General features: G+C 46.6%; 1 protein-coding gene across 7 annotated transcripts in view; it reads left to right on the plus strand.

Moving 5' to 3' along the window:
• The first annotated feature begins 2,874 nt into the window (after window positions 1–2,874).
• FHL1 (four and a half LIM domains 1) overlaps window positions 2,875–16,461 on the plus strand; it is a 58,867-nt gene continuing 45,280 nt past the window's right edge. The window contains exons 1-2 of one of the 7 annotated variants that reach the window (XM_070503161.1): window positions 7,994–8,374; window positions 9,657–9,730. The gene's annotated coding sequence lies outside the window, so the exon portion shown is untranslated. Of the gene's footprint in view, window positions 3,069–3,205; window positions 3,311–3,864; window positions 4,111–7,993; window positions 8,375–9,656; window positions 9,731–16,461 lie in introns of those variants that run through there. The other 6 variants (XM_070503159.1, XM_070503165.1, XM_070503167.1 and 3 more) reach the window with 6 other exon arrangements.

Here is a 16,461-nt window from a genome sequence, read left to right on the forward strand (position 1 = left end):
GATGGGACTGGCCTTGGGTGTAAACCAAGCAGGGGCCATGTGAGATCCGTGCCTTGAACCTACTAGGAACACACTGTAAATATCTGCAAAAGGGAGGAAGAGAGGAAGGAAGTGGGGGAGGTGGGAAAGAAGGTGGGGGGCAGAAAGGACGGGGGAAGTAAAGATGGAAAAGGAAGGGGGAGGAAGAAAGGGATCTTGTGAACAATGAGCCACAACTAACACCGATTGAGCACCAAAGGATGGACAGAAGGTTCCCTGGGAGAGGGCCCTTCATGCAGAGCCCTCCATCTTGGGATCTGGGTGCTTCTTAGCTATTTTGGGGCAGGGCACTGGGCTGGTATTCTCTTCAGGGAGTTGCCTGAAGCGGAGCTGAACATTCAGAGCCTTCTCGAAATCAGGGTGGGGCACACGGCCTTCTTCTTTTCCTAACAAGTGTGAAGCTCTTGCCATCCCCCAAAACCAAACTTCACTGCTGCTGAGGGCTTGGAATGGGAAAAGGGAAGGCCCAGGCCCCTGGTGCCAGGGAGAGAGGAGGGAACTTTGCAAGGGCTTATGCTCTCTCCTAAGGGAGGCCAGTGCCCAGTTTGTGCACCACAGGCGAAAACAGGAGTCATCAGACTGGATTCGCTTGATCTATACATACAGCCGGCCCCCTGATCAGCATAGACATCCATGGTCCTTACAGTGAAAGGCCTTTCAGCAGGTGGCGGGCCTATCCTCCACGTGGAATCCAGCTCTCATTTCATCTCTGCTAGGCAGGGACTCGACTCCTTTAGTAAGCCCTTCTCTCATCAGCAGTCCCACCCTACTGATTATTCCTCAACAGGCTCTCATCTCCCAAATTAAAAGAGACAGGAACCTCCTGTTGTCTCTACTTCTCCTTCTCATTCCACTCCACTTCTATTCACCTCCACCGTGAAATGTCTCAAAACAACTGTCTACACTATGCTGCCTCCACTTCAACTCCGATTCTCTCTTCAAACCTGTTCCATCAAATCTTTCCACTTCCCTCCACAGGCACCATCCTAATGTACACCATCAGCGTTGAGAGGGACTATTGGGCAAGCCTCCTAATTAGTCCCCCTGTTTCGATTCTCAGTCTCCTCTGGACCTTTCTCCACATGGTAGCGGCAATGGTCTCTTAAAGATATAAATCAGACCTGGAATACGACTCAGCAATAAAAAAGAATGGACTATGGATGCAACAACTTGGAAGAATCTCAAGGGAATTAAGCTGAATGAAAAAAGCCAATCCCCAAAGGTTGCATACTGTATGATTCATTTACATAAAACTCTCGAAATGACAAAACTATAGAAATGGGAGACATTAACGGTCACCAATGGCGAAGGACTGGGGAGGCTGAGGAGCTGGCTGTGGGTATAAAGGAGCAACGGGCTGGATCCTTGTAATGATGGAACTATTTTGTATCTTGACTGTGATGGTGGACACATGAGCCTACACCACGTGATAAAATTGTATAGAATCATACACACACACACGAGTACAAGTAAAACCAGGAAAATCTGACTAAGATGGGTAGATTTTACTGATGTCAATATTCTGGTTGTGTTCTTGTTCTAGTTTTGCATTGGGGGAAACTGGGCAAGGGGTACATACGATCTCTGTATTATTTCTTACAAATGTGTGTGAATCTACATTTATCTCCCAAAAAAGAAATTCAAAAGAAATATAAATCAGATCATGTCACGCCCTGGGGTAAAGCCATCCATTCAATGGCCTCCCGTTGACTTTGGAATAAAACGGTCTGCTTATTGACTAGGATGTAGTCCACGATCTGGTCCCTGCCAACCTGTCCAGGCTTACAGTATGTTATTCTCCCCGGCTCTCCTGGTGCCAATCACAATCACCACCTCTTAGTTCCAAGGCATCAAGATTGCCCACTCCTTCTGGCTTTCATACAGCTGCTCCCTCTTTCTGGAAAGCTTTTTTCTGACTCTTCCCAGGGTTGCATCTTTCATAACTTTAGGGCTCAGCTTAAATGCCACCTCCTCCTTTGCTAACTACACAATTTGCACCCTCTTCTTTTCCTGCACAGGCCTTATCCCAAATGTCATTATTTTTTCAATTCTTTATCGTCTGCCTCCCGCACTAGATTGCAAGCTCCTAGGGCAGGGTGAATAGTGTTCTGCTGGACTCTGCTCTGTATCCCCAGCACCTGGCACAGTGCTTGGCACATGGTGAAGGTTCAGTAAACTGGCTGCTGAGTGAATGAATGAGTAGCCACGTGCCGCTTTGCCATCCGTGCTTTTCTGATGTAAAGCCCTCTGGATGGTGGCGTTGGGCTTATGGATGGGACTCCTTTCACTCCCTCCAGCTTGTTACTAACGGGAAGGGTAGCCGGTGGGTCCTTCGGCGCTGCTCCAAACCAGGGGGCTCCGCAGTCGGGGGCTGAAACGGGATGCGCTCCCGACCCAGGCCGATTTGCAGGGAGTGCGCAGGTTAGCCGAGGCCCCCGGAGAGGCCACCTTCGCTCCACTGTCTTTGTTGCTCCCACCTCCCCTGCCTACAATGACTCGTGACTCCCTGCCGGCCTCGAAGGCTGCGGCGCGAGGGAGGGGGGCCCCGGGCGCCCACAGCCCGCCCTCCTCTCGGCCTCCAGACGGGAGCCGGCCCTCCGGGAAGCGCTCGCCACCGCCAGCTCGCAGCCACCTTCCCCGCGCGCCCGCGCCTTGCAGGCAGCCGGGCTGCTCCCGAGGCGGGGGCGCGTGGCCGCGCGGGGTGCGTGGCGCCCCCGCCCCCGGCCGGCCGGCCCCCGCGCGCGCGCCCCGCACCGCAGCCCCCGGGGGCAGAGCCCGGCTGGCGCGCAACCCGCCCCGCCCCAGGCCCGCCGCGCCCGCGCCCGCCCCCGCCCCCGCGCGCGCGCCCTCCCTCCCCGCCCTCCCCGCCTCCCCCGCGCGCCCCTCCCCTCGCGCCCCTCCCGCGCCCTACATCCACCGCCCGGCCGAGGGGGCTCAGTCCGCAGCCGCCGCCGCCGCCGCCGCGCCTCGGCCTCGGTGCAGGCAGCGGCCGTCGCCGAGACAGCTGCGCGGGCGAGCATCCCCAGGCAGTAAGCCCGCTTTCTCTCCGCGTGTGCGTGCGTGTGTGCTCCCGCCCGCCGGCCCGCGTCCCGGGGGAGCCGCTGCCCTCCTGCCCCGCCGCCGCCGCTCCCGGGCTGGCCCCCGCCGGCCGGCTGCCCGGCCTGCCAGGGCGGGGTCCCTGCGGCCGCGGCCGCGGCCTCGGCCACCGGGCGGGTGTGGGGGCTGGGGGGCGCACCGGGCTGCGGGATGGCCGACCGTGGGGTCCCCTGTGGTGCGTGCCTCGGCCTCCCGTGGGCTTTCGCCACTGGGGTGGCGGGCGATGGGGATGGGCAGCGACTGGGGAGGGAGGAGGGTGGAGTGGGGGGGCGTGGGAGTGCAAAGGGGGCTCTCCCTGTTTTCCACTGCGGAATGGTGGGGAGTGGGATGGGAGTGAAGGGGGCCCTTGGCTTTCTCACCAAGGATGACGGGCAGTGGGGGTGGGGCGAGGTGGGGGCGCCTCTTGGTTTTCTCAACCAGAAGAGCTAGCGGGGGTTGTGGGGAGTGAGTGAAGATGAAGTGGGGGGCTCCCCTTGGTTTCTCATCCAGGATGGCGGGGACTGGGGAGGGAGTGAGGGGGGCCCTGCCTTGGTTTGCTCCACGAGGGTGGCTGGGGTCGGGGATGAGAGGGAGTGGAGGCGAGGGGGCTCCTCTTGGTTTACTCGACGGGGATGCAGGGGGAGGGCGGTGGTTGGAGGAGTGGGGGTGGGGTGCAGAGAGAATGAGGAGGGAGGGGGAGGGCCCGCTGTGGCTCTTCTCTCTAAGAGGGTGGTGAGGGGTTGGCGAATGGGGGTGGGGAGAGCGAGGGATTTCAGCTCCAGCGTGGAACCTAGAGAAGCAAGAGGAAGGTTCTATCACGTGGGCTGAGCCTTAGATGGTGGATTTTCAAAACTACAGGGTGTGACCTCTCCGTCTCAAAAAGCACGCAATCCCTACAAGGTGCCGTCTGTTCTAGGCTCTGGGAGAGAGGTTTCTGCTTTCGAAGTTTCTTTCTCTTCCGTTCCTCGCGGCCTCTTCTCAGTCGTCCGGGACGAGGTAGAGGTTTGAAAATCAGCGAGGGAAGACTGTGCGTGGCTCGTGTTCAGTGCTAGGTTATTTTCTGCATTTGGGACTGTGCGAGTTTCTCAGGGTTGTTTTGATTGCCCTTTACAACAAAAACCCTGTACGGGAGACCCCTTGGGAAAAGAAGAGACTAAGCTTTATTAAGGGGACCAGCTTTGGTTTTTGAATTTCCTGAAGGGCAAGAGATGCATCGCAGTACCATTTCGCTTGGCTTTCAGAAGAGGTGGAAATAGAATAAACGCATGTCTTTGCTGAAGTCCTCTATAGTCACTTAAATTATTCCATCGGGATTATCTGAGCCCCCTTTGATTTGAATTTGGAACAGATCCAGTTTTCCTAATTGGAGCCATCATTTTGTAATTGCCTGTAATTCTTCCCTGGGTTATCAAATCTATGGCAAGTTTATAGAGCAGCAGGAATAATTTTTTTTTGTTTATCTTGATTAAGACAGTTTTAATGTAAATTTTATGTTGTTCCTTGGAAGTGGGAACATTTGCAGAATAGAAGTTTAAATTATGGGCCCCTTGGACGTTTGCAAAGCCTTGCCCTCCCCAGCTCACCTTCTCCAGGAGCAGAACCCTCCCGGTTCTTTACCCCGAGGAAGCGAGGGCTCCTGGGACGGAACTGTGGCCTTTGGAAACTCGTGCTCACATTTGCTTAAGAGGAACAAGTGTTAAAAAGGCCTAGGTCGTTAAGGTGGTGAGGCTATAGTGCTTTCCCATTTTGGTTACGGAAGGTTCTAACCCGGTCTTTATCTTCAGTCTTTAAAAATGCTTGTTTAACATTTTTAAGAGCAGAATATGATCTTTATGCAACAGGAAATTGGTCAGAGAGGTCATGATTTGTGCAAACCGCCTCGAAAGGTGTGTAGTCTAAGACTACCATATAGATTCTGTGAGCATAGATGGCTTTTGAAATTCCAAGCCTACCATTCCCATATTGAGTTTTTGGAGATGGAACACGTTTTTCTCAACCAAGTCTAGGTTTTCGAGTAAAACTTAAAATTTGTGTAAGATTTACTTGGGCAAAATTCCTCTTGTGTGATACCAGTGCATTGGAGCTAATTTAGTATGTATCAATCTAATGGACCGCTTAAATAAGATTATTTTATTTGTTTACTGGCGATGCTAAACTGGAAATACAGATTTTTGTTCTCAAAGATAGACGAAAATGCATTTAAATAAGCACTGTTGTATGCACCATTTATAATGTTAATGTGATACGCATTCTATACACACACAACAATCTAAAAATAGTGCATATAAAAATACAATTTAAGTCTGATTGTTTTTCGCTTCTGAGTAGGATGCTGAGAGGGGTGAAGTCTTTTACAGAGAGAAGCCTGTTGATGAGTGGTGGGCTTTAAGCTTCTCCAGACAAAAGGAGTAAATGGCGTGTCTGTCACCCAGCTTTTTGAGAACCTGTTGTTTGCCCTGTGGGAGTGGAGGGAAAAAAGATGAACAAAGTTCAGAAATGAACAAAAGTGTGACCGAATATCTTTCAAAATATTCTTAAAGATTTTGCTACTATCCATTAGAAAAGGAATTTGTAAATCAAGCCTCTGTGTAAGAAATTGACCACCACTCCTAAAGTTTTAACGTTTAAAAGCAATGACAGTGGGAGGGATGGAAGTTAACCCTCTGCTCCCGACTCCTGACTCCTGCGTTCGCCTACCTCCGGGTCGCCTTCCCCACCCCCCTGCCTCTTCCCCTCTGGTGCCAGCAGCTTTGGCTTTTATAACCTTGTGGGAGTTGAACAAATGTTCGTGCTCGCTTGAACTTTAGGCCTTATCTATTTGGCTGCTTTCCCCAACTTTTGCCTACGAAATTTTTTTGGTTAATTGAACTTTCCAGTTGTTTGGATTTGGGGTAAAAGAGAGTGGACTGTAATTATTTTCTCTTAAAAGATCTTTTCTTTCAGCTGCTGTTGGACCAGAGCACAGAAAGCTTCTTTTTTTGGTCACCGGAGTATTTAATTAAGCAGAATGTATGACCATTCATTTATTCAACAAACATTTACCGAGTGCCCGCCTCCGTGGAGGCTGAGTGCTGGGTGCAGGATACGCAGAGGATAAGAAATGGCTCCTGCCTTCTGGTGCGGTTATGAAAATGGAAACTAGGCAGTGAATTTATTTGTTGTGAATACTCAAGAGTTGTCCGGAGTCTTTTGGACATTAACATAACACTTCACATGCATTACTCATGCCTCACCCGCACAAACAGTGAGTCGCTTCTTTCCAGGGAATTATTCACTGCGTGTATTCTCTCTCACCTTCCCAACTAAGACATACTTTTTCATTTTGGGTAATAACGCAGTTTATAAGTCATCTTAAGGCCTGTGGCCTTTTTTGAAAAGATAAGTTTTATGTAAAGTAGATAGGACATAGCAGATTTCTTGAGATTTAAGTTCAGCGTTTTGTGTCACTGTATTGAGCCATGAGAGGAAGATGGTCAGGCCAGCATTCCTTCCTATGACTTAAAGCGTCTGCTGACAGCACATTGGGCCAAAAGAATTATTTTTCTGTGACCAGCATTGAATTGTGGATAATAATGGGTGATGCAGGGGCCGGCCGGGTGGTGCAGCAGTTAAGTTCGCACGTTCCACTTCTCGGCAGCCCAGGGTTCACCAGTTCAGATCCTGGGTGCGGACGTGGCACCGCTTGGCAAGCCATGCTGTGGTAGGGGTCCCACATATAAAGTAGAGGACGATGGGCACGGATGTTAGCTCAGGGCCAGTCTTCCTCAGCAAAAAGAGGAGGATTGGCAGCAGTTAGCTCAGGGCTAATCTTCCTCAAAAAAAAAAAAAAAATGGGTGATGGAGCCCAGAGAACAAGTAATACTAAATAGTAACTTGAGTGAACCTTTGCCTTCCTGCAGGGCCGCTTCCTGAGATCTTTGAGGGTTCCCCTGTTTGTGGAGAGTGCTAGACCACTGATTTTTAACCAGGGCAACTTTGCCCCCCGGGGCACATTGAGCAATGTCCGGAGACATTTTTGGCTGTCACAAGCTTGGAGTGGGGCGTGCTACTGGTGTCTAGTGGGTAGGGCCAGTGCACGGGGCAGCCTCCCACAACAAAGAATGATCTGACTCAAAACGTCAATAGCACTGAGGTTGATGTAATTTCCTCTACAAAATGCAGTAAAATATAGGGGCCAGTGGCATAGTGGTTAAGTTCGCATGCTCCACTTCAGCAGCCCAGAGTTTGCGGGTTCAGATCCTGGGCATGGACCTGGCACCGCTCATCAAGTCACGCTGTGGTGGCGTCCCACATAAAGTAGAGGGAGATTGGCACAGATGTTAGCTCAGTGACAATCTTCCTCAAGCAAAAAAAAAAAACGAGGAAGATTGGCAACAGATGCTAGCTCAGGACCAATCTTCCTTAGGAAGAAAATGCAGTAAAATGTATTTTAGGAGAGTGGAAAACAATAACTGTCTTGATGTGACTGAGAAGTTGGCTGGAGTCACTTCACTTGTCTTAACAGTAACTAGTTATTAATTAAAAGACCAATAGCAGCTATCATTTATGGTACTTGCTCTGTGCCAGGCACTTGTATATATTGTAAATTCTCTCCATTTTATAAATGAAGAACCAGGCTCAGAGAGGTAAAGTAACTTGCCCTAGGTCTCACAGCTGGTCCAGGCTGAAAGTAGACATCAAAGTGAAGATTATCTTACTCCTTAGAAGTTCATGGTTTTGAAGCACAACGTCATACTGTCTCCCTTGTGGCATGCTCCATTCAAAATTTTACTTAACAAAATTAAAATGACTGCATGTCCTATATACCATTGAGCTTGCTTGAGAGTAATTAAAACCACGAATGTTAAATTTGGTCATACTTGGAGTGAGTGGCCAGGAATAGGGGGAGAAAGGGAACGGACCTTACTCGAAGGCCTACTGTAGTTCTAGAAAATATGCTAGTTGAGTTTACACTTATGTAATTTGATTCTCGCAGCAACTCTGCAGGATGGGTATGATGTGCATTTCACAGGTGAGGTTAGTGAAGTAACTTTCTAAGATTGCACAGCTGATGCGCAGCAGAGCTGGGATTTGAACTGAAAAGTCCCGCGACTGAGCCACTGTCCCTGGCTGCTTGCTCTAAAGCTTGGGGGTTGCCGGAGGGGGTTGAGTAGAGGAGCATGCTGCAGAGAGCTGAGTAATTGGTCCTGGATAAAAAGTAATTTCAGAGGTGACGTGTGGGAGACGATGGAGTATACGCCGGGAGAGAACGAATGGAGAGGTGAGTCATTGCACCTTCCTTAACTGATAAGAATTGAGTTCCACGTGGACTTTGTTCTAGAGATCTCCCCAAATTGAGACCGCGATTGTCACTTTGGAGAACTTCATTTACTATCGTACTTGAATTTTTCAAACACTGTTTTGATGACCGTGAACCTGGAAGTTACTTGACTGTGTGTGTATCCTTCCAGCAGCTTCCCCTTTACCTTTTTTTACGACTGTCCCATAGAACTTAGTGACGACAGCATTTCGTTTTGTCGTCTTTTTACACATTTTAAACATTTGTGTTTGCCATGTCAGTTGTTTTTATAATAAACGTCATCAAATTCATACTTGTGTTTTCCATATGGGGGGTGTGTTTTGTTTTCAGAGCTAAATATTTACTTTAAGTTTTGATGTGTTGTGTTTTACAGCATAAAAAGAGGAAAAATAAAAAGCCCAATAGCAATCATATTTTGTCTGGCAAGCTTTTTTTTTTCTTTTTGTGGGTAGAAGAAGGACCTCATGTTTCATTTCATTTACTTTAAATTGGGAAGGAATTTTAACCATGATTCTCAAGGGCCAGGATGCTGGGAAAAAAAGAAATGTTATTTAGATAAAATGCGTGCTTTGATTTCCACACAGGACTGTGAGCCCTAGATTCTGATTATAATAATGGTTCCGACTGCAGCAATCAGCCACTTGGGTAATCAGCCACTGGGTATGGACACGCATTGTGATACAGCCTGATTTTTTACCCCCACCAATGATTTTAGAATAGACTTGAGAGATCTGATAAAACTTGCAAGAATGCACTAATCCTTTTGAAAATCTAACTTTTTAATGATAAGAGTGGTACTTTTTCATTGGAGGGCAATTCAGAAAATACAGAAAAGCCTAAAGAAGAAAATAAAAATGAGTTATAATCCGTCACCCAAAAATTAGTGACAGTGTTTTGTATAGTCATACGTTGCTTAACGATGGGAATGCGTTTTGAGAAATGTGTTGTTAGGTGATTTTTGTCGTTATGCGAATGTCATGGAGTGTACTTAGACACACCTAGATGGTGTAGCCTACTACACTCCTAGGCTGTATGGTACTCACTTATGGGACGACCGTCGTATATGCGGTCCGTCATTGACCGAACCGTCGTTATTCAGTACATGAGTATTCCTTTTTAAAATACAGTGATTTTTTAAATGGTTGACTCAAGTCCATTGCAAAATCTCCAACTTAGAAATGTAGTCTATGTTATTTTTTTAAAGTTTACCAAAAGATTTTCTGACTTAGTGCTGCATCTCTAGATTGACAACAGGGTCACAAGGAGTGAAATGGGAGGCCGCTGGGAAGTTAGAAAACTATCCTGTGACCTCCTCAGGTGAGTTCCTTATAATTCCTCCTCCTCCAACTTGAGTAATAGAATTTCAGTGCTACAAGGGGCTGTCAATCCGCACCCCCCTTCATTTTACACGGGAGGAAACTGAGGCTCCAAGAGGTCAAGCCCTTGCTCCAAGGTCATAGAATTTGTTAATGACGGAGTTCTGGTTTGAATGTTTAGGTCCTCCATACCTAGGTAAATTTTTATTTCCTGATTAAAAAGTCGTTACAATCAAGAACTTTTTGTTGGCCTGTCCCTCAAAAGAACAAGCTTTCACGGTGGAAGTATTTAACTATACTAAAGGAAACCAAAAAGGCCAAGTATTTCCAAATTTCAGAAAATGACCAGAGCAGTTGCGAGCCGTGCAAGAATTTTTCATATTATTTGCTTTATTGAAATTGAACTTTCGTGGTAGGGAACCTCTTTCGGGCATCTAGCCCTCAGTTTCATTTCCTCCAGCTCATGGGGCAAGAACCACCTGTAGTCGCAGAAATGAAAAATGACTCTCTAAGAGTCTTTACACGTGCTAGCCTGGAAGACCACAATTAGAGCTATTCCAGCATGAAAGTATTTTTTTCTTTATAAAATGAGGTGTCTGTTAAAATTGTGGGAAAGAAATTTTAAAGATTGCTTCTGCTTCCAAACTTAGAAAGTTAACAGATCGTAGCCCATGCTGGCACTATGATGCCATTAAACACACACATACACATGGTGGTTGTTTTAATCTGGCACTATTAAAAAATAAGTTCTTAAACTTTCCTCCCTTTCTTTCCCTGCCCCTCTTTGTTTCTTTCTGTAGTTGTGTGGGTCATTCTCTCTGTGTCTCCTTTGTGTGTGTGTGTGTTTGACTCTGAGTGCCTCTTTTTCGGTCCAGCTGACTGCCCGCTTTCCTTTTTCCGGGCTCTGGGTCTATCCACATCATCATGTGCATCTGCTGGTACGTCTTCCCCCGTCCCCATTTATCAGCAAGACAGTTACCCCAGCCTGGACTGGGGCGGGTCTGTTTTTCAGCCTAGGATGGGCAGGAAAGCTGTTCTCCCCCGAGCAGGCGTGGGGTGAGAAGAGCTGGTGTTCCTTGATACGGAAATGTCACTGATAGAATAGACTTAAACAAGACATGCACAGAGATTACACAGGCTGCATATACATGTAAACCTGTGAACACAAAATCATCCCTTCTCTGCAGCCAGGGCCCCAGCAAATGCTAAAGCTACGTGAAATAGTGAATATGGATGCTCATTGCCAAGGGCTTACTATTCGAACAAATGAGAAAATTGTAGCCTCGCCTAGGGGTGTGTTCTTCAGTAGGTTTCGCTCCTGTTCTTCATTACTGCCTGCTAACAAATACGTGCACTGTCAGCGAGCAGCGAGCTCTTCCAGCTTCCCCTACTAGGCTGTCTTTCTCTTCTAAAAATGGGGTATCCTCTCTATTTCAACCACTGGGATTTGCTTGTACTTCATATTTGAGCTACTACGGGTATCCAGTGCACCGTTAGAAGATACAAGTGTACTTCTTTTTTTAAAGCAGTGAAACCTAGAAGAAAAGGACGATCAAACTAAGTCTTTGCTGTCAGCATTTTGCTGCTTGTCGAATTTATATTTTATTTTTCCACATAAAAACTCTCTGGATCTTATATATATTCCAAGACATAAAATGTTCCATGGACATTCTAATCAAAAGAATTCGTAATATCCACAAGGTTTTAAATTGACTTTTCAATACTGAGGGAAGTGTCTGCTAGCTGGGGACACAGAGGTTTGTCATCAAGGTTGTATTGACTAGGATGGTACAAAACTAGATTTCTGTACTTCATAAATAAGTTTTGTCATTCACTTTCAGTTTTAGAGTGTGGGTGAGGCTGCTTGACTCCTATCAGATTTCAAATGTGTGATTTATTAGGAGGACGTTGAGGATTGGTTTTCCAGTGAATCCATGCCAGCTCCGGTTTTACACATCATTCTTGTTTGTGAAGCTGATGGCTGGCGTCTGCCAATAGACATAAGCAGTTGTCTGCACTTGCAGCTGGCCAGGTGGACTGAAGTCACAGGTGTCCCCCCAGGTTTCTTTTTTTTTTTTATTTTTCTTTTTTCTCCCCAAAGCCCCCCGGTACATACTTGTATACTTTTAGTTGTGGGTCCTTCTAGTTGTGGCATGTGGGATGCCGCCTCAGCATGGCCTGATGAGCGGTGCCATGTCCACACCCAGGATCCAAACTGGCAAAACCCTGGGCCGCCGAAGTGGAGCGTGCAAAACTTAACCACTCGGCCACGGGGCTGGCCACAAACCCCACCCTTCTCCCGGTTCCTTAGGGACTAAACAGTGTGCACAGACATACACAAACAAATTATAAAGTCTCCAGATATTTATATCACTAAGCCATAATATTGGATTTAGACATTTGAATTAACAATTTTTTTGTGTTTTTCAACAGCTTCAAGAAACACCCTGTAAATAATTGTAGTTTAAAATACATAAAATGATAAAGCCCTTGACCAGATAGCTTCTGGAACCTAAGGAGACGCTAAGTTCCTTGTCACAGATTCTGCATCTCCAAATGCCAGGGTCAGTTCACATGTTCACATCCTAGGCCCCTCCCTTCTAGGCCACAAGATGCTCTGCCCCTTGTAAGAAAGGAACTGGGAAGGAATTGTCCAACATAGTAAGCACACCTAACCCCGCTAAAGAAAGAAACCAAGCGACAAACTAATAGGAGGGGGAAGTTTATACTTGCAACTCTAGATAAAGCAGTCAGTCGGCCCTGGTTAGAGCCACTTCTTCAGTATCCACTCCCCCCACTTTATTAAGGAAGAATTACAAATATAATTGTATGTATTTGAAGGGTACAATGTGATGATTTGATTTACGTTATGGAATGATCGTCAAGATAATTTAATGTCAACTTTATTGCATATTGTTTATGTACAATAAACTGCATCCGCTTAAGGCATACAATTTGATGAGTTTTGGCAGGTGTATGAACACAAGAGACCACTGCCACAGTCACCTGTAGAAGATTTTGATCACTCCCCCGAAGTTCTCATGTGGCCCTCTGCACAGGGCCCTTCTTCCCTCTGCCCCGTCCACAGGCCACCAGTGATCGGCTTTTGTGGGAGAACGACATTCTAAACTTAGATTTGAAAGTTTGTGGATCCTTCTCTCTCCAAAGACTAGATGTATATTTAAAATGCAATTTTCTTCTCTGTGTTTAAGACAAAATAGTATTACAAGGAGATTCCAGGTAGGACTTCCTAGAACCTTTTCCTGATTGCCTAAAGATGAGTACTTAAGAATTTTGCCTGCAAGTAAACTACAGCATCCTTATTAAACAGACTCATTACATACTTGGATGGAGAGAAGCAACTCTGATAAAATGGAAAAGCGGTATATGTTCTTCTGAAGTAGTTACAGTGAGATGTCAAATTCCCCAAGAACAGGACAAATAAAATAATTTGATTTGTGCTTCACACTTATTCATAAAGTAAAAATGAAAAATGAGAATAAATATTTTACATCTATATATATCTATACCTCCAGCTAGCGTATGCGTATAATCATTACACAGGAATAACCCTATCCCTTGAAGCTTCCAAAAGATTTGAAACAGGTTTCATGAGAATTTTCTGTGGATGGAAGGTGTACCATCTTTGCACATGTGCAAATCAAGCTTTTAATATGCTAAATGTGGGGCCAGCCTGGTGGTGCAGCAGTTAAGTTCGCACGTTCTGCTTCTCGGCAGCCTGGGGTTCGCCAGTTCGGATCCCAGGTGTGCACATGGCACCGCTTGGCAAAAGCCATGCTGTGGTAGGCGTCCCACGTATAAAATAGAGGAAGATGGGCATGGATGTTAGCTCAGGGCCAGTCTTCCTCAGCAAAAAGAGGAAGATTGGCAGTAGTTAGATGAGGGCTAATCTTCCTCAAAAAAAAATGCTAAATGTTACTTTCTCATTGACATATCCAATTGAAGGAATAATTAGGCAATTTAAGGGCTATAGTATTGAGACGCAGTTTGTCCCTTCCTCACTCCCTCAAAGAAATTCGTGTCACTGTTTTTTGTGTCTAGTTGGCTCTCCGTGCCATTGCTGTTGCTGTGTCCTGCATCTAGTCTCCATGTGTCTTCCTGATTTCTACTGTTTCTGCCCTCCCCTGTCTTCCTTTCCTGATTTTCTTCCTCTTCCTTTCTTTTCTTCTCCTAATGCTACTTCTCTTACACTGCTCTGCTTTCTCCCGACAAAGCTGTTTTTCTAAACATCTTCAGACCGAGCCATCAGTAGACAAATTCCAACATGTCAGATAGCGTCTTGGAGGCTCTTTTCCTTTTTGTTTTGTGGTCCAGTAGTTTCTTGAAACTCCTTTCAGGTTTGGAGCTGTGCTGGAGGTTTGAGAGTTGTGAATCGTTGGTTTTCAGATTATCAAAGTTAAGTATGTTTGTGGGGCTGTGTTGTAGACAGTCTTTAAAATGGTGAATCATTAAAAAGAAATGAATGGGGAGCTGGCCTGGTGGTGTAGTGCTTAAGTTCGCAGCCTCTTCTTTGGTAGCTCAGGGTTGGCAGGTTCGGATCCTGAGCACAGACCTACACTGCTTCTCAGCCATGCTGTGGTGGTGACCCACATACAAAATAGAGGAAGATTGTCACAGATTGGCTCAGGGCAGACCTTCCTCACCAAAATAAAAAGGAAAAGAGAAGAAAAAGAGAAAGAAATGAATGATTTACATTATAATGTTCCTGTGAAAATTCCTTTTACAAAACTAAAGCAATTAAAATTGTATTGAAGTAAGGTGATTTATTGCTCCTCAGAATGTATTGTAAAGGGTTTTCTTAAAACCCTTCAGCATTTATCAAAATCTGTAGAACGCACAACACAGAGTGAATGCTAATATGAAGTATGGACAGGTCAGCGTGAGCACTGGGTTGGGACTTCATCTGCCACCACTGGGGCATCATGCCATCTTTGCGGTGGAGTGGAGCCCCAGACTTGACAAATTCCCTCCCCTACAACCCAGTGAGCTCTTCTGCCACTCTTGCATTTGTGGTGACACTAGCAACAGTGACAGTTGATGAGCTCATGCCAACTCTTTGAGCCAATATCCAGGTCGGAGTTTGATCGCTTTGGGCCAGAGGCTCTTGCATAGCTGGTAGTAGCAGAGACCTAACGCCAGAACTCGGTGTAGCCAGCTCTACAGTAGACCCGTGTGAAAAGATGAGGGTTTTTAAGGTCTTATTGTAAATAGTTTCTGTATATTGGAATGGGGTGATTGTTGTGAGCAACTACAAGTATCTGTTGCTTTCTTGAGCTGCCTGTGAAATAGAACATTCTTTGGTAGGCGGTGGTAAGCAGAGAGGGAATCAGGTCAGAGAGGAATGTTGAGACTGAGGGAGACAAGCAACCATTATGGTGATGATAAAGTCCCTGGAGGAGAGAAAACTGCCAAGGCACCAAGGGTTGGAACATAAATGAGGGCGATCGCTCAAGGGGTGGATCTCTTGGGGATGTGGTTGCTCATGGAATGTGTCCCTCCGGTCTGCGGTTAGACCCAGGCTGAAAAACTTCATCCAGTTACCTGAAAAAATACTAATAAAAGGGGGAATTGGTTATAGAGTTCACTTATTTAACTTACTAAATTTCCTTTGTATATCAGAATTCAACTTTTGTGTATGGATCTGTTATGTATACTCATTGTCACACCCGTTATTAGACAAACTTTTATGTATTTTTTCTTGCTTTCACTCCTTGCCTGATTGACTATGCATGTGGTCCTCCCTCTGTTAGAGTCCGCGGACGTTAACAGGGGAAGGAGAAGAGAAGGGACAGAAATAACCTCTCCCTCGAGTCACAATCCATGATGGAGGCTGGGGATTCCAGTCCCATTGCCAGGATCACGGGTTACTCTGTGCCGGTGGTGAACCACACGGTGGCACAGCCAGTGCATTCCTCGTGGTCGCCTTCACGATCGACACCAGGCTCTGCAGCTGATTTCATTGTGCAGCAGCTCCTGTCCATTGCAGAGAGAGCAAAGGTCACGGTCTGACCAGATCATAATGTATTCGCATCACAGGTATAGACAGGCTCAGTCAGCCATGAGGCCTGGCATGGTCGTGCTCTTTCTCCCTCCAGTCAAGCGGCTGGAAGGCCCGGGGAGGTCTAGTGGCAGTGGCATACTGTGCAGGTATGTGACAACATCCTCTTGCCACTTGCTGCTCACCCAACTGCTTCTCACCACCCTTTGGCCCCTTTTTGTCTCTCTTCCCCTCTTTACCTTCAGTTCAGTTACTTGTGTATTTTCTGTTAAGGAACAAGGAGGCAGAGCCTCAGCACAAAAACGTTGGAGGACCATTGGCCTAAGTATTCAAACCACCAGCGAAGTGTGCTTTAGACTTTCCTAACTGCCAGGTTTTTACTGCTGCGCTGGCTTGTTAGGTGTAAAATGGAACTTAGGGTACTTTGTAAACGTTTTCTGACACACAACTTGGAAGTTGAATTGTGTCACCTTATAAACATATCGCTCCTTCCACTTTTGTTTTGTTGTTTTTTTTTTTTGGTGAGGAAGAGCTAACATCTGTGGCCAGTCTTCCTCTTTTTGCTGACACCACGACAGCATGGCTTGATGAGCGGTGTGTAGGTCAGCGCCCAGAATCCGAACCTGTGAACTTAACCACTGCACCACCGGGCTGGCCCACTCCTTCCACTTTGAAAACTCCTGTAATTTTTCTTCATGTGTTTGTTAGTGTCC

Source organism: Equus asinus, chromosome X (assembly GCF_041296235.1).
Source record: "Equus asinus isolate D_3611 breed Donkey chromosome X, EquAss-T2T_v2, whole genome shotgun sequence".
Lineage (NCBI taxonomy): Eukaryota > Metazoa > Chordata > Mammalia > Perissodactyla > Equidae > Equus > Equus asinus.